General features: G+C 40.5%; 1 protein-coding gene across 1 annotated transcript in view; it reads right to left on the reverse strand.

The window, feature by feature from the left end:
• The window catches only part of LOC108411895 (kelch-like protein 29), a 260,527-nt gene extending 249,264 nt beyond the window's left edge, over window positions 1-11,263 (reverse strand). The window contains exon 1 of the mRNA XM_017683689.2: window positions 10,976-11,263. The gene's annotated coding sequence lies outside the window, so the exon portion shown is untranslated. The remainder of the gene's footprint in view (window positions 1-10,975) is intronic.
• Window positions 11,264-18,758: the final 7,495 nt, after the last annotated feature.

Below are 18,758 nucleotides of genomic sequence, written 5' to 3' on the forward strand. Positions count from 1 at the left end.
TATATTGGCCAGGTCCTAGTGCATATGAGGAGATGCAATTGGTGCCAGTATAACCTTTAAGAAATGTATACCCCTACATCAAAAAGAGAAAAAAACAAAACATCATGTTATTGTCTGTGCAGTAGAGACCTACACACTGCAAAATGTCATCTGCCCCAGGAAAAAAGGAAAAATGCACTGGCAAAATAACTGTGAAATGAGACATTCAACTACATCTCAAAAATGTAGTCAGCACAGACAGAGAACAATAATCTTTTCTTTTTCTACCTAATACAAACATAATAAGATTCCCAATGCAATCACTGCCGTCCTAAATGCTTTTAGAGCACCAGCAGGGTAGTGTTAATCTCATCAGATTGAGTCCGGCCAGAAAAATCCTTTCCGTGTTTGCTTATTTCACACACTACATGACCTGTTTTGTTCCCGTGCAAACACTCCGCTCTGTTCCAGACCAATCAGTGATAACAACGAGAAAAATGTTTACTTTGTCACGAAATGAGGGATGTTTTCTTATTATTCCACACAAGATCATTTACTCCCTCATTGGTTTCCACTTATACAATTCCACTGTTTCTATCTCGCTCCAAGCGCACACTGTCAGCGGATGAGACTTTTTTTTGTCAAGTCACTAGAGGATGAAATTAATAAAGAAAAATGTACGGTAGATTATCTTCAATTATGAAAGAATAATACCGAAAAACAAAACACAACATGAACATGCCATTCTACTGTTCTATTCAATCAAGTCGTTTGCAAACAGGATTACATTTCTTAAAACCTGATACTGTATTCCCAAAATATTAGAGAATCATTTTGGTTGGATATCACATCACTTTTCATTTATTTCATTCATTTAATGGATATAATGTCTACGCTGTAAAAATCAAAACTTCAAATGAGTCTCTCTCAAGCTGCACTGAAACCTCCATTTAGCAATTATTGTTCGTCTGTCAACACAAACGCGAGCAATAAATCATTTTTGTAATTATCAATTGATTACAATAGCGATCTGACAGATAAACTGACTTGCAGACGTAATACATCAGTTTAACAGCATTTCTTAATCAAAATACTTGGCAATCACCAGAGACCAATTACAGGCCATGAGATAAAGGCAAACCATTAATAATGTGTTACCCTGCCTCGCTCCGAGTTCATTTGCGGTGTGGCTGCTGAGGCAGATTTCCAACAGGACTCTTCTTCATTTCAGTTCAGACCTTTTGGAAACATTTCAAATTCAAGCTCAAAGTGGGGATTAAAATTGTGATTTGACTCAAAACTGACCCTGATATTTTGATACAGTAAACTGGCTGGTATAATATAATTATTATAACTGGATATGCAGTGCTGCTAAGGGCACTTACAACATGATTGTAAAAGCAAATTAATTTCAAGCATATCACAAAGCTCAAGGGCAGAGTTGAGAGACAGCCAGGAACTTCTCAGTTTCTAATCTGAGATGCAAAAAAAAAAGAAGTAATTATGGAATTATCATCTTAAAACATTTTATTTCCAAAGGAACCATAATTTAAAAAATGAATAAAAACAGTGATGCTGACATATTTCCTACATACTACTAGTCAGTCATTAGCAAGTGCGGAATTATCAAACACTTCCTGCGCTGTTTCCATGGAAGTCATCCATTTTTCCTGCTTCTACACTTCACTGCTTTCTTTTTTTCTTGGCCGCACATTTCAGCAACAATCACGCTGCTTTCAGCTACTTTTCAGCATGTTAGACGCCCGGCTGTGAGCAGCCTTGTTTTGGAGCAAGTCCCTGCTACTTCACACTATTTTAATGTCGACGGCCAGCAACCAACACCAGCGGATGTCTTGTTTTTCTCTCTACGCGTGATGGTGCTCTCTGGCAGGAGCACTTCTAAATGAAAATGGCAACGTGCAATTTTCTCAGCCACATTATTCAAATTCGGCATGGCACTGGCACCAGCAACCAGATGCGCTCCCTGCCCAAATTTCTTCCCTTCCAGAAAAAGAGAAGTACTGCAAGCTATTAAGTAGGTTATTTTCACTATGTACTGCCCTGATGAATTAACATCTATTTCCTATATTTACAGCATATCTAGGGAAACTGATTTGGCCTTTTTATTAAGCATATAATCTCAATTCAAGTTGGCCCCTACAAGCATTTACTTGTGAAAAGTTTAGTGCAGCACATATAGTAAGGATTCATTTATGGATGGATATTGCACTATCAATCCTAAAAGCCTACAACCCAATTAAAACCAGCACCATATGGTTTTAAAGGGCCCAGATGCCTTATTTCTTTGTATTTTAGTAGTTTTATTTATTTTAATTATCTTTTACTGGAGAGTGACTGGAGAGTGAACAGGACATTTTGAAATGTTTTTGAAAGTCATGAAAGTCTTTCTAAATAAATAAATAAATAAATAAAAGGAAAATGAATTTTTCCACGATATGGGCCCAATTACCACACGAATGAAATGACAGCACAAATATTCTTATGCATTCTGATTACTGTATATCCCATTATACAAGGTAACCAACAGTGATGCATAACTGAAATAGAGCAAGACTGGAATTCTGCAGAGTTTTGCTCCAAACATGCTACTGGCAATTGGCCAATTGAATATTTTATTGTGTAGCAATTATATGAAGTCATTGGCAGGAGTCATTGTGCTGTATTTGAATAATTGTGCATGACTTGTTGGGCTAAATAGCTGATGTGACACTTTATTTATTTATCTATTTATTTATTTATTTTTTAAATAGGCACCCAATTTCTCATTTAAGAATGAGGACTGCCAGTTTGGGCCATTAAAGAGCAAATAAATGTTTTTATATTATGAATTTGGCTAACAGAAAGTTCTAAGAAACCTACTAAAGTGTTTCACGTGTTCATTTAGCCTGTGAAGTGTGAGCTTTGGGATTTAAGATAAACGAAAATAAAAATCAAACATCAGCCAAATTGTCTGCAAAGAAATCGAAATCTTAATTGGCGCAGCCCTAGAAACCATTTTAATTTAACATGTTTGTAAAAAGTTAAACTTTTTTAGTTATTTTGCTCGAGGGACAACAGTGCTCTCCACAGCAGTGTTCTCCACGAGCAATTCTCACTGAAGTCGTGAAACTGAATATCATCAAACACAAACTCCCAGTGTTTAAGACAGCTTTGTAAGAAAATGATGTTTTTAACCTTAATCCACAAAATATACATGAACATATGATTGAATAACTGCTCAACTGGCTGCCTAATAATATTTGTTGTGCTTGTTTCCTGCTAAGAACAGTAAGGAAGGCCTCTTTGAAGCTTGTCTTTTTGAAAAGAACAAACAAGCCTTGCCTCCCATCCTATAACAGCCAGGAGCAGCTCTAGATACATTACTTAATGAAAATTCAGGTAGTTGGCCTAATCCACATTTAGATTTAACCGTATTTAAATGGCCAAAATGACCCCAGAAGGGCAGTGTGCCGTGGCTATCTTCCAGACCGCAGAGGATCTGTCCGCAGAGGCCAAGCGCATAGTGGAAAATCATAAATCATCCGTGTGGTTTTCCACCTGAGTTCGCTCTTTTGCCCTAGATGGAGCTGTTATCCTTGAAGCCCGATTCAATTATTTACTTGGCAAATAAATTATTACATAATGCCCCTGCGCACAACAGCCCTCAGCACCACTGCGCTTTCCAATGATGTCTGACAACTTGTTTCCATCTGAAGCGTTCCACAGGGGACCATAAGTAGCGTGAAGTGCCATGGAAAAAAATAGAGAAAAAACTCATTTACAAAAATTGCAGAAAACAAAGAATGCACGTTTTGAGTGGAGTGGGAGCCTGACTGCATCACCAAAGTGCAGAAGTAAGTTGAGCCAGGCAGCGAGAGACATCTCTGTGTCTGCACCCTGCTGAGAGTCTTGGGGTTGGGGGAGGGGTTCAGGGTGACTGCAGAAGACTTCACGCTCTGATCAGGATGGCACTGTTGCCCCGGTTTCCAACCCTGCCTGGCAGCATGTTACTACATGCTGTCATTTCAGTTGGACACTGTGGCCTCCTTTCTTTGTGATGCACGAGGACTCGCTTCTAAGTGACCACAATGACGACAAAAGTAGAGTGAAATTACAATACGCATTTCCAATATTCGGAAGGTAAAACAATATCCGAGTAATGCACAAAACTACATCGATTTGCAATTAGCTCAGTGCATGGAGATGAGGTTATACAAGAAACTAGCAGTGCACACAAGCTGAATGCACTGTGATTTGGTATCATGATAACATTTACTTTCGTATTGTATTAGTGTGGGATGATATCACATACACCTGTATTTGTGTCACACAATAATATTGGCTTTTTTTGGTTTAGCAGTACTGACAGTGATAACGAAACTTTAGTTATGCTGTTAATGCATGTTGTTTGCTGGCTGCTTCAGCAAACAACATGCATTAACAGCAAAAGAGAGAAAGTTACCATTCGCTCTTCTTTCTGGTTAACAATACAATTATTTACAATAAGGTTCTCTTTGGTGTTATTTTAAATGTGAATTCCACTGATTTTTTATGTTTCTGTACAATTAATTCACTGAGATGTTAACAAAATTATTCATAACAGTTTGGTGTGAAATGGTTCATTCTTACCAACTTACTGACTCATGTTGCTTTACAGTGGAGTTGTTTGGAAGCATGAGGTGCAATGTCTGCAACACAAACATGGCCGTTTTACTTACTATTCACAATGATCAGTGACCCTACACATGCCAGTTTAAATAAGTAATGCTGATAAAGTAGTAGTAAATAAAAAAAAAAATAATAAAAAATGTCTTTGTGTACTTTTCTGCCTCACAATGCTCTGTGTACCTCTCCGCCATGAACAAATAAAAAAAAAAAAAAATAGGCCAAATCTCAGAACCACCATGAAAAGGGTCTCAGACATTAGGCATTCCATGTATTACTTTTCTGAGAGGAAGTTTTTAGAAGCATTAAATGCTTCTAACATCTAATTCCTATCACCACCACTGTAAACAATTCTGACTCAGTAAGCTTCTTTAAAACAGATAATTTCACATCAAACCACTCTCAGGGACTTTGTTCTCATCGTAACATTGGAAATTTTGAAAAAATGGTGCAAGCTCTTTTTAAGGGAAGCAAAACATAAAACAGGCAAATTAAAAGACTGGTTAAGATGTTTTTAATATACACTTTTAAAAATAATATACATTATGGTGGTTTATACACCATCTGAAAAAAAATATAGTGAATATTTTATCTTATATTTTATTAATTGCCAGGGGATTTTATTTATCAAGTACATATTTGCACCATGCCAATACCTGTCTTTCAACAGAAGAATAAAATTAAAAGTCTGGAAACAGGACAGGGTATTGAAGAAAGTTAAAAAATATAACTGAAATTTATTACGGTACAATTGTCTTTCCTAACTAAAGGTTCTGAAGGAGTACCACAGTGATGTGAGGGACACCACCCCACCGACAGTTTACTTCTTTCATTTTTTTTTCATTTAAAAAAAAGGATCTTCACAGTCATAAAGCTCTTTTACAAAAATGTTTCTTCACTGAAGAATTCTTTAAGATCATTCCAAGAAACCATTTCTTTATTTTTAAAAAGGTGCAACAGTCTAAGCGTTGGCCCTATCATCAGGAGATAGCGAGTTCGATCCCTGGTGATGCTACAGCCATCCGTAGCCGGGAGTCCAAGAGAGCACAATTGGCCTTGATCTCTGGGTAGGGTGGCCCCCCTTCTCCTCCCATCACTCAACGCGTTTGGCGGTTGGCGCTTTCCTCCGAGCACGTTCGGCTGCCCCGTGACGTTGTGTGAGTTGCAGTTCAAAAAGAAGCGGTGGCTGGTTTCACAGGTCTCAGAGGAAGCCTGTGTTAGCCTTCACCACTCCTAGCGTTGGTAGTATCGTGTGACTGGGGGTGTCCTAACTAGCAGGTATAATTGGAGACAACTAAATTGAGGAGAAAATCGGGTATAAAAAAAAAAGAAAAGGAAAAAAAAAAAAAAGTGTGTCAACCACCAGTAATGAGAAAACATGAGTTCAATAACAATAAAAAGTTCAATCTGATACTGTTATATAATGATATACAGGGAAAGTACTGTGGACTAATTTTATCAATCAGCAGCATATGGTATCAAAAACAGCATGCAAAGCAGAGCATGGCCGCAGCTCTGTGTACTCTGTGTGGTGGGAGTTGAGGGTGAAGGATCAGGCAGGATATGGGTAGCATGGACAGCCTCTAATGGCTCACATGGCCTCTTAAGAGCTTGCAAATTGTGCAGTTTGCTCGCGGCCTTTTGCCCTTTCTACATTAGCAAGTATATTACTCCTTTTACTTTGGCCACTGTGGTTGAATATTCTGCATACTAATTCTCATCATGGGTGCTGGCAGGACTTGTTTGATTATCTGGCTTGAGCACACAAATCATGAGCCACATTCAAAGCGGCTGTAGTCTTTTACTGATCTGCTCTCGCTCATCCATCTCCTGCTGGAGTTTCCTGTTTCTATGTCCAATGGAAAGCAAGATATCCATTCCCTCACCTGTTTGTTTAGCTTGAGTTGATGCTGCCAACGCATCCTCATGGGTTCCTGTCTATATATGGAGACAGATCAGAGACCAGCATTCCATAGGGAGTTCTAGTCACAAGCTATTGTGTATTCATCTGAGCACGTCCACAAGCACAAGCTGTATTTCAGCTCTTTCGGCCACTCACAGGAAAGAGAGCACTCTCCTGTGACTCAATAGCCAGATACCGATTTATTGCTATTTCATACATTTCCATGATAATGAAAGGAAAAAGCTGCTCTGTTTTATTCAGCTAAACAGAACACAAATAAGATAAGGGGATAGCTAGTATTATACCTCTGCAATAAGTATTTGCTGAAATATTCGACCAGGAAGGATATCCTATCACCAGGGCCACACAATACATCATTTGTTAACTTTTATCATGATAGTGGCCTTAGCACACTATCATCACATAAATGAGTCCAATGAGAACCAGTGACGTTTTTTGTGTTGAATACTGTACTATAGCAGCAAATGACTGTTTTGTAATTATTCGGATTGATCAAAGTGATCATCTAATTCATCAACATTACTAATAATGCAGGCCAATCTTCAACTATGTCACATGATTGATCCACCTGTGCATTAATATACTGTAAGATGTAGGGCAATCACTATAGCAATATAATAGTAATACTACTAGTATTTTGCTCATTTCACAGCTCCTTAATACTTCATTCCATATCATACCATGGCTAAACCTGCATTCTACGGAGGTTTATTCTGAATCTAGGTTTATAGAGCCAACTGTGTGATGACATGTTTTATTCAGAAATGCATATGAACACAGTGAATGTTAAGGCATTAAAAAATGCCAATGTGAAACTTTAACAGCACTATTTTAGCACTTTTAACACATGTTCCTAGTTTGACCCTTGAAATTATCCTCAGTAGTCCAGGATGAAGCTCTGCTGCTCATGTGTTATTATGAACAGGTACACTTCTAGGGTATTTTCAGTTGTCAAACCCTAACTGCTAAATTTCAACTTGTGAAAATAATACTTTTTTTCTTTGTATGGTTTTTTTAAAGACATTTTAAAGAAGTTGTACATGAACATGAAATTAATTTTAACTTTTAAATTAAAAATGTATTTTTAATGTCATTACCAAAATAAAAAGCATTTTACAGGAAGTAAGACTGCATTCCTGTCCCTCATGGCCACATGGTGAACAGTTAGATCTCTCTGGTTTTCATTCTGTAAGAATTGTCACTGATGAAACAAATATTTTCTGCAATTAAGTTTTTTTCTGTGTCATTAAAAAAGTATGATAAGCTTCAAAGCAAAAGCATTTCAGTCTAAAGTTCAGGTCTTTTACAAGTGCAAGATGTGATACATACATTCACTGGTTGCAAGAGATAACCACTGCTGCTCACATTCGACATTGGAGATGAAAATTACCTTCACCCTCTGGAAATCGTGATTTTCATGAAAGTAATGTTATTAGATTAGATAAATTAGATAAAAGTCCTTTCATCGTATAACTATAAAAATGCACTACTTTTTAATAGAAAAAAAGAATTCATTTAAGGTATAATTTGAGCAAATAAGACCAATGACGGACTGAAAAAACATTCTAAGTCATCTTCCATATACTCTATAATGAGGCTTTAAATAGATGCTGAATGGCTATCCTGCTTGACTCACTGCTTACATGTCAGGCCATTTCTCCATTACAATGTAAGCCTCCATCTAAGTCTTGCTATCACATACCAGCAGTACTAAACCGTGCCCCCATCAAGACCTTTCCTGATTTGACTTACAAAAACATAATAGTCCTGTCAAACAGTGTGAGCTTATTCTCTCTGCTGCTACTACTGTTACTGTTATTCTCTACTGTTGCTTTCATCTATGCTTTTAAACTGTAATCCCCAAGTAGCAGGGCTGGGGGAGGGTAAGAGAACCTGTCATGGCACAATTCAATTGAAATATATTAAAAGAGATATATATCTTAAAGCAAAAATATTAAATAAAATATAAGACAAATTATCAGGCAGTGCTCGTCTGCTTAAATAAAAAAACAATATATTTTTTAAAAAAGCAATTGTGACCCACTGACAGCGAGCATAACCTCAGCTAAGAAGGCTTTCATCATCTAACTTCTCAGTTGAAAGCTCAAACGTAATGCTATATGAAGAAAGCAATCAGATACTGTGGTAATTTAGATTACATTACTGACTGCAATACTAATAAGGAAATTATATGTACGGTGTAGATCACATTTACAATGGTGTGCTGCTAACCAAAGTCGACTTGGTTTAGCAAAAAGGAAAGACTGGAAATATTAATCCAACCAACATTTTAAATAGCGTTGCTGTGCAATGAAAACCATGCATCTCCAATTTTTTGCGATTTTGCATCATTTGAGCTTGGCAGCTGTCCTTTACATTGTGTAGATGTCCAATAGACCAATAGAAATGCTCCAAAACTGCTTAGAATAAAATCTCTCTCCATTAACTTATATTGAACGCAAAAAAGGTTTTTACCTTCTGTAAAATTATTATTTTGGGGATACTTGTTTTACTTTGGGCAGCGATGATATGTGTGATCTCAGTCAGTCAGATTATAGTAAGACCAATACAAATCACACTCACTAACACCTTTAAAAGCTATAAAAGCTATATTTTTAAATCCATTCATAGCAGAGAGGTATATACAGTGCGTTATAGTGCAAAAGCCTTTCTTTTACCATCATCAGCATTACTTATGAAACTCAGAAGACACATGTAAGTTCACGGTTCATTTTGGATGGTAAATAAAATGGCTATATTTGCATTGTAGACATCATGACTGCGAGTTCCTATCACCCCCACTGTAAAGAAAACCCAGATGATAATATTCACTACAGTACACCATTTCACATCAAACCGCTCCAAATGACTCTGTATATGTCTCAGACTCATTTTTTTATAAATGTAAAAAAAACTTTGTAAGTACTATTTAAATGGTGGCAAATGTCGGTCTATCTGCATATACAGATGTGCATATATTACATGCACATGTGTATATAAAGTATGTGTGTTTTGGAACGTTCACACTGGTATGCGCTTAACAGCCTCTGAGCAGAATCTCACTTTAGCAGGTTCAGACCCTCAGCCCTGTTCTGGGATGACCGCGCCGTAAGCCTTTAATCCTCAATGTGACCACGCTACCTGATAGATTTGCCAATATTATCAGTGTAGGTGTCTGCTCCTCCTGACTGCCGCTGGAAGCTCAGCCAACATGACAAGACTGCAATTCCGCTGAGAGATGAGCTATACATCTGTACCTGCACTTCTGGGTGTGAAAAACCATAATAGTATATGACAGAACAAAGATTACTCTGACAGTGCGCTCTTGAAGCCATAGGCCAGGAATAACACCAAAAAAGAGTACACTGGTGCGGCGTGTCACTCTCTGTAGTGTCTTAAAGAGACTTTCTCCTCAACAGCTACTGTACCACAAACACTTTTATTACCAGCCATCTTGAGGTACACATTTTTACCATCATCCAGTACATTTTCACACTCAATTGAAGTGGAATTGATCTGACTGGTGAACACCAGAAAAAACTTAACAGCTCATCACCAAAGCTTCGGTGCTCGTATGAATCACTAGGAGAAGACAACTGAAACTTACTCTCCACTCTCCAAGACAGTAGAGATGAATCCAGTGTTACAGTGCAGAGCACAGCAGAGTACAGTCTGATCATAAAATGCACATGATCCAATAATGGCTAAAACTGAATCACTGGAGTTGAATCAGCACAAGAATATTAGCTCGCACACTATGGCTCAGTTTCCCAGACAGAGGTTAAGCGTAGTCCAGGAGTTCATTCCTCTCTCTTAATGGAGGATCTCCATTCAGAGCACTGTGTAATTCTGAACAAGGCTTAATCCCTGTCTAGGACGTGAACCCTATCTTGTCAAATATTATAGGGGTCACCATTCAGAATGAGAGATGAGGACAGCAGAATTACAACAACCAAGTGTTACTAAGGGCAGTGTTTACCTCTGAGCCCTGCCTAGGACTCTAGTCGTGCACCAAACGTTGTATACATGGACTTAGTTGTCATAACTACAGGCACAGCCCTGATTTGACATCTGACAGAAAAGGCTATTTTGACATCTTTAAGCACTGTCTCTTTGTTTCAGGAGACTAACTACATCTGTCCAACTGCCAGCAGCTCCGGCAGTCTCCTAAACCCCTGACAGCAAGTTTTAAGCGTTGAGCGCTTGCGCACTACAAGCTTATCCTGACACATCTGGAAAGGATGGCACAAACGCACGCAGCTCCAGTCCCACAACGCAGGACGCTGGTCTCGTAGCATCCCACACGCCCTCCTCTACTGCTTCATACGGACGTTGAGGACAAGCATAAGCAGATAAAACGCACAAAGTAAAAGCACCACGGCGCTGTCACTGGCGTCCGAGCCTCACCTCAACAAACTGCAACCGCAGCCTCCTCCGTGTTTTCGTCCTTGTTTCCCTCAGATGTGGAGGCTTCCCTCATTCACGGCGTGCTGCGTGTGAGCGCACGGCTAAAGACCCGTTCCTGGCCCTGGTGTCTCCCTCAGTCAGGTGTCTCCAGTCTCTTGGAGGAGTTGACAGACCCTCCCAGCGCCTCGCTTGCTAGCAAGATGCGAAGCGGTAGCCTTTCAGCCTCAGCCGTGCTGCTACTTTACTCCGGCTCTGCTCCTCCCCTTTCGCGCTCGGCTTTGTGCTGTATGTACGCGGTAGTTTATTTATTTATTTTCTTCCTCCACCCGTATACCGGCACGTCCCGCCCTCCTGCGCTGCCATTGGCTAGCGGTTTGTCGTTTCGCGCCCGGCGATTAGCTAGTAGTTCTTCCTCACGAGGAGCCCACAGACGGGCTTTGTGCTGTGTTGTTTTTCCCACCCATATTCCGACATGTCCCGCCTACCTGATTTACGATTAGCTCGTGATACCCCGCCACCTACGCTACGATTGGCTAATACTTCATACTCATAAACCGTCCGCCTATCGCTGAGTACAAGCTACTACCAAATCCCAGCGAAGGAAGGCGGGGCTTGTCGGAATACAGGCGGGAAATACAGTAAACCGCTGTGCAAAAAGGGCACATCAGCGCCACTTGCTGGCGACAATGTTGAACCACACCACACCTGTCCTACGTAGCTCAGGTCCAGTCACAGATGGGTCTTCAAATATGTTACAGAGCAGGACTCACAGTATTGACCACGCTTTAGAGATTCGTATTGATAGATTACGCTGTGAAAACGAGTTGTCAGTTACAGACAGTTTGTGTGGAGCTGCTTCTGAACCTGCTGCCACACACATGAACTTTGCGTAAACATGTTTTTCTCATATCCCGAAAGGCTTAAGAATATCACTCTGTTTCAAAATATTCGGGTAAATCTATTAAGCAGTCCCAAGGAACTGTAATTGATACTGATATCTGATAATTGATCTCCAAAGATGGGAATGGATGTCACATATATAATACATCACAGACTATTAAATATTGAAGATGGCCCCATTAATTATTAAATGCAAGAACGGACAATTTTCCAATAGCATCCAGTTTAGCTCATTGGGACCAGATGATGTTTTTCCTGGCATTGTGCTTTTGACTGCAACTTTAAAATGTATGGATATGTATGCAGCTCAGTCAGCCTTAGCTTGCTCCAGGGCCTAAGGGGATGCGGTACACTGCGTTCCGTTGGGCTTCAACTGACCCAAACGTGTTTTTACACCTGACCCTAGCAGGGGGGGGTTAAGCACGGAGTGAGAACATAACAGTTTTTTTCTTTTCATTTAAATTAAATTGCCCAACAAGTCAATACCAGTCAATTAGAGCAACTTCACGAATTGCGTAAAAAAAAACAACAACACCGAAACTGTTCATATCGGGGAGTTATTTACGTTTTTTTTTGCTTTAATAATTAGGATGACCTTGTTGCCCTTGTTATAGGCCCCACTTGAGGAAATGAGGCCAGGGCTGTACAAGGCTGAGAGAGAGAGAGAGAGAGAGAGAGAGAGAGAAAGAGATCCAAACAAAACCTAAATTGCTGACCCCTGTATGAGCAAGGGCCATTCCACTGTGGCAAACAGGTCCAGGTAATTGCCCCCAGGGGAAGATGAGGATGAGCAGCTTCCCAACATACGCTGTTGCTCCATTCATCAGCACACTGGAAAAAATAATGCCCTGCATGCATAGCAGTATGTACATTATTAAATATGAATTCAACATCAACACAAATTTCTCTTTTAGTTTGCTTATTTACACTCACCGGCCACTTTATTAGGTTCAGTTGCTTGTTAACACAAATAGCTAATCAGCCAATCACATGGCTGCAACTCAACGCATTTAGGTCAAGACAACTTGCTGAAGTGCAGACCGAGCATCAGAATGGGGAAGAAAGGTGATTTAAGTGACTTTGAACGTGGCATGGTTGTTGGTGCCAGACAGGCTGGTCTGAGTATTTCAGAAGCTGCTGATCTACTGGGATTTTCATACACAACCATCTCTAGGATTTACAGAGAATGGTCTGAAAAAGAGAAGATATCCAGTGAGCAGCAACTGTGAAGATGAAAATGCCTTGTTGATGTGAGAGGTCAGAGGAGAATGGGCAGACTGGTTCAAGATGATAGAAAAGCAACAGTAACTCAAATAACCAACCAAAATCTCTGAAGAATGTTTCCAACACCTTGTTGAAAGTATGGCACAAAGAATTAAGGCAGTGTTGAAGGCAAAAGGGGGTCCAACCTTTTACTGGGTGTACCTAATAAAGTGGCCGGTGAGTGTATATCTATCACACTCTGGCCTCTTCTACCTCAGGCGGATGAAGAGATTTGGCATGAACCCCTGCATCCTCGGAACATTCTACATATGCACTGTGGAGAGCGTTCTAACAGGATCCATCACCACCTGGTATGGAAACTGCACTGCCATTGAGCAGAAAGCTCTGCAGGTGGTGCAGACAGCCCAGCACATCACTGGGGTCCAGCTCTCAAAGATATTGGATTTATACACCAGCTGCTGCCTGAGGAAGACCAGGAGGAGGATTCTAAAGGACTCCACCCACCCAAGCCACTGTCTGTTCTCACAGCTGCTGAGCAGGAGGAGGTACAGAAGCATAAAGTCTAGAACCAGTCGGTTCCAAGATGGTTTCTTCCTCGGGCCGTCAGGCTGCTGAACAGCCAGTAGTGGTGGTGTCCATAGGCTCGTCACTGTGCCTCAGAGTCATCATCTCCATAGACAATCTACTCCTCTTCCACATCTCATGAGACTCACTCTGATCCTCTGGCCTTCAATCTACACATACTTGTGTATATGTGTATATTCAGAGTCAGTGTATATCAGTGTATATATATTTCTTTTTCTTCTTAGACGTTTATGTTTTTTTGTATTTAAATTCTATAAGGGGGCTACACACCTAAGATTTTCACTCACTTTCCACCTGTGTAAATGCGATGTGACAATCAACGTGACTTGATTTGATTGGAAAAGCAACTCCGCAATGATGGAGCACCATTATCGATACCTTTGGGATGAGCTGGAGAAGTTGTTGAGACCCAGAATCTGACTTCACTAATGCTCTTGTGGCAATGCAATCCGATCCTCACAACAGCATTCCAACATCTAGTGTAAAGCCTTTCCAGAACAGTAGGGGCTGTTACTCCAACAAAGAAGGATAAACTCCCTTTTAATGCCCTTGTTTTCAGAAGAAACACTGGATAAGCAGGTGCATACAGATCACCTGTTAAGCACTGTTTCTGAACTGCCCTGGCTTATTTTCAGCTCATGAGTGTGAGCTAATGTGAATCTAATTTCCAGGCTGACAGGAGAGACCCTTTGTTACTCCTCCTAACCCTGCAGCTCTCTGCGCTCGTAGCGGGTCACAAAGGTGCTCGGTATGTGGTGAGCAGTTGTGAATCTAATTCACAGGCAGTGTTCCTTGTCCTTGAAGGAGACCCTTGAATTGTGCGGAGCTCAACTAATTGCCACACAACGACACATTCAGCTCTGCGGACAGATGGTAAAATATCCAAGTCACTCTGGATAGGCGTACTTGCAGACGAGCTTTACAAAAAAGCAAAGTCTGACAGACTCTTTAGTAGAAATTTGAAAAATCAAATTTACCTGATTTCCTATTTACCCCAAACGCAATTGATCGGCCAAGACATGACTGGAGTCAAGCATTTGCTTATTTAGTTTTGAACTGCAGCTACAAAGCTAGCTAGTTAACAAACACTGGAAGTAAGCGTTAGAAATGTCCCAAAGCTGGACCCACCTCTTAGCATGAAGATTGAGTAAACGTCTTGTTTGAATGATCCATTCCACCTTAAAAGGTCCAGCAGTTACACTATCAAAAAAAAAGATGAAATTGTTCTCTACATCAGCATAGCTAACTTTTTTTATGTTATGTACCCACTCTGTAAGCCTTAATGATCTAAACAACTTAGCCAGCCAAAGTGGGCTCACTTATGACAAAAATCTGTTTTACTTATAGCAATTATTATTATACCAGAAAAATGAGCTGAAGCAGGACAAAGAAGCACTTATTTAATTCACTGACAAGCCAGCAAACATCCAAACTTTGCTCCTTTCAGGTTAATTTACTTGTATTTCACAATATTCTGATGACAAACACTATGTTCACTTTACACAACAGCCTGTAGCCGACAGTGTCAGAGGCAGTAACCCAGAAAAGCCTTTCTAACAGTGGCTCTAAATGCTGTTAAGGTTAGTTACCCAGCTATACAAACACTCCTCTGCAGGGCAGGTATGACCCAATGGCTGTAGTTAACCATCAGTACTTCAGTGTATTTAGCAGTGATCAGTAATAATTTCTTCAAAACAAACGTGTGTTCTCACTCAGTGCTACGCACATGACCTGTTTTCCCATTTCTGAAGAAAACTGTTGTAACACTTGAAAGAGCTTCACTGGCATCGAGGTTGATTATGACTGGCTTACGACTTACCAGGTTTTATTTGATTGTTGAAACTGGCTATTGAGCTTTTCACTCATGCCAAACAGCAGTGGATTGTAATCTCTCCCTACATTAAAGCATTGCTGGTATTTCTGTGCTAACACTTCATACCTGCATTGTGACATTTTACAACACACTCCTGCAGTACATCTTCCCAGAGTATGAAAGTGCAATAGCCCTGAAATCCAGGATGTTGTGTAGATGACAATGTAGTTATAATGTTGGCTTGAATGTGTAAACAGAGGTGGACGAAGTACAACCCCAATTCCAGTTAAGTTGGGACGTTGTGTAAAACATAAATAAAAACAGAACATGATGATTTGAAAATCCTTTTCAACCTATATTCAGTTGAATATGCTACAAAGACACAATATTTAATGTTCAAATGGATAAACTTTATTGTTTTTTGCAAATATTCACTCATTTTGAATTTGATGCCTGCAACACGTTCCAAAGAAGTTGGGATAGGGGCATGTTTACCACTGTGTTACATCACCTTTCCTTTTAACAACACTCAATAAGCGTTTGGGAACTGAGGACACTAATTGTTGAAGCTTTGTAGGTGAGTCTTTCCCATTCTTGCTTGATGAACAACTTCAGTTGCTCAGCAGTCCGGGGTCTCCATTGTCGTATTTTGCACTTCATAATGTGCCACACATTTTCAATGTGAGACAGATCTGGACTGCAGGCAGGCCAGTCTAGTACCCGCACTCTTTTACCACGAAGCCACGCTGTTGTAACACATGCAGAATGTGGCTTGGCATTGTCAGGGATATAAGGTAAATAAGTCGAACCTTGGATTCAGGAGGAGCAGTGCGAGTTCCGCCCTGGTCGTGGAACACTGGACCAAATCTTCAGCCTTTCCAGGATTCTGGAGGGCTCATGGGAGTTTGCCCAACCAGTCCACATTTGCTTTGTGGATCTGGAGAAGGCATTCGACTGTGTTCCCTGGAGTATTCTGTAGGAGGTTCTTCGGGAGTATGGGGTACATGGCTCTTTGCTACGAGCCATTCAGGCCCTGTACAAACAAAGCAGGAGCTTGGTTTGCATAGCTGGCAGTAAGTCAGACTCGTTCCCAGTGAGAGTTGGACTCTCCGATTCTATTCATAATTTTTATGGATAGAATTTCTAGGCGCAGTCAGGGGACGGAGGGTGTCCGGTTTGGTGACCTCAAGCTCACATCGCTGATGTTTGCAGATGATGTGGTCCTATTGGGGACATCAGGCCGTGAACTTCAGCTTTCGCTGGATCGGTTTGCAGCCGAGTGTGAATCAGTACCTCTAAATCCGAGACCATGGTTCTCAGACGGAAAAGGGTGGAGAGCCCTCTCTGGGTCTGCTATAAGCTCTTGCCTCAAGTGGAAGAGTTTAAGTATCTCAGGGTCTTGTTCATGAGTGATGGTACAAGGGAGCGGGAGATTGACAGGCGGATTGGTGCTGGGTCAGCAGTGATGCAGGCTCTTTACCGGTCTGTTGTGGTAAAAAAGAGCTGAGCCACAAGGCAAAGCTCTCGATTTACCGGTCGATCTACGTTCCTACCCTCACCTATTGTCATGAGCTTTGGGTAATGACCGAAAGAATAAGATTGTGAATACAAGTGGCCGAAATGAGTTTCCTCTATATTGACTATATTGCCCAGCTGGCCTGGGAGCGCCTCGGAACCCCCCCCCCTCCGAGAGCTAGTGGAAGTGGCTGGGGAAAGGGAGGTCTGGACCTCATTGCTTAAGATGCTGCCCCCCGCGACCCGAACACCGGAGAAGCGGAAGATCATTAATTAGTGATGCTGACGTCTATTAAAATGATCATAAGCACAAAACACTAAAGGCAAACAGTTTTCATCAGGTAGAACTCAGAAATCACTTCATCAGAATTTCATCAGTGGCTCGGAAATCACTTTTTACAAACAAGCAAAGTTTCAGTTTAAGATTACTTTGTAACTTAGTTACAAGTTGAATGAAAACTTGCTTTAAACACAGAAAGACCCGTTTCGGCCCCTTTATTTTAAGAGTATATCTGCATTCAGGACACGAAAACAGTGAAGCAGGTTGTCTCAGACACAAATGAAGGCAGTCTCCTAATGATAAATAACAAATATTACTCTGATGTATTTTTATTTACCTTAATGTATGTCATCTGTTTTATTATTTACACAAGGCCTTCACTGTAGGACCTTTTGTAATGTTGGAACTTCTTTTGTAACTTCAGTCATGGACAGTGTAGTACAGGATGTTTCATCCATAATAATCATCATGCAAAAAGGGCAAAGGGTGGCAGATGTATCCTCTGGTGTACACCCAACTGCCATTTCCAAAACTATTGGCAGACCTTTCCAAAATGATTGAAAAATCTTGTTGGTATAGTGTATTTGATATTTCGCTGCCCTGCACATGGTGGTTACCTCCCTGGTTACTATGCTATACCAGTAAGTGCCCTTAGGCAAGACTCCTAATGCAATCTGCCTGCCTCTGTAACATGATTACATTGCAAACTGCTCAGGATATGAGCACCTCACAAATGCATAAATGTAGGTCTTTCCTGCACTACTTTACTACGCTCTTAAAAATAAGGTTCTAAAATGGTTCTTAGCTTGAAGCACAGGGTTAGGCAAATCCTTTAACTGAAAATTTTACATGAATTGACGGTTCTTTAAACTTCACACTCACACATCATTTACAAAAACAGTTCTTTAAAGAACCATCAATTTTAGGGGTGTTCTTCTGTGACATCACTTCAGGGAACCCTTTCTGACCCCTTTAATCTTTGAGAGTAAGCACTAAAACTGGTACACAGTTTTATACCTAGTACACTGTTAATACCTCACCATGAAAAATTTTGCTAGCCATGTCCTCAGAGACTGAAGGATCCAGCCACAAATGGTATGTGGCACTGCTGGAATTTGATCCTGAATCCCAGCAGCATGGGCTCATCACCCCTGCACTGCTTTTACAGAGAGAGCCCAGACAGAGGGAATGAACGGCTCATTTAAAATTGACCCCCCGACTGAATTAGAGAGTCCTTCACAGGAAAGGCATTATTAGACACTATGCTATTACCCCCCTCTGTGCTAATCACTAGTAATGGTGGAAATGGCTTTACAACCTAATTTTCTATTGGACAATTGATTTGCTGGAGACATTCTAGTTTAAATATATGACAAAGTTTAATAATGTAAGTGGTGCATATGAAAGTGCTGAAGGAAAGTCAAACTCGTGCTACTCTCATTAATGTATTATGACAACTTGAACCA

Source organism: Pygocentrus nattereri, chromosome 4 (genome assembly GCF_015220715.1).
Source record: "Pygocentrus nattereri isolate fPygNat1 chromosome 4, fPygNat1.pri, whole genome shotgun sequence".
In the NCBI taxonomy this organism is placed as follows: Eukaryota; Metazoa; Chordata; class Actinopteri; order Characiformes; family Serrasalmidae; genus Pygocentrus; species Pygocentrus nattereri.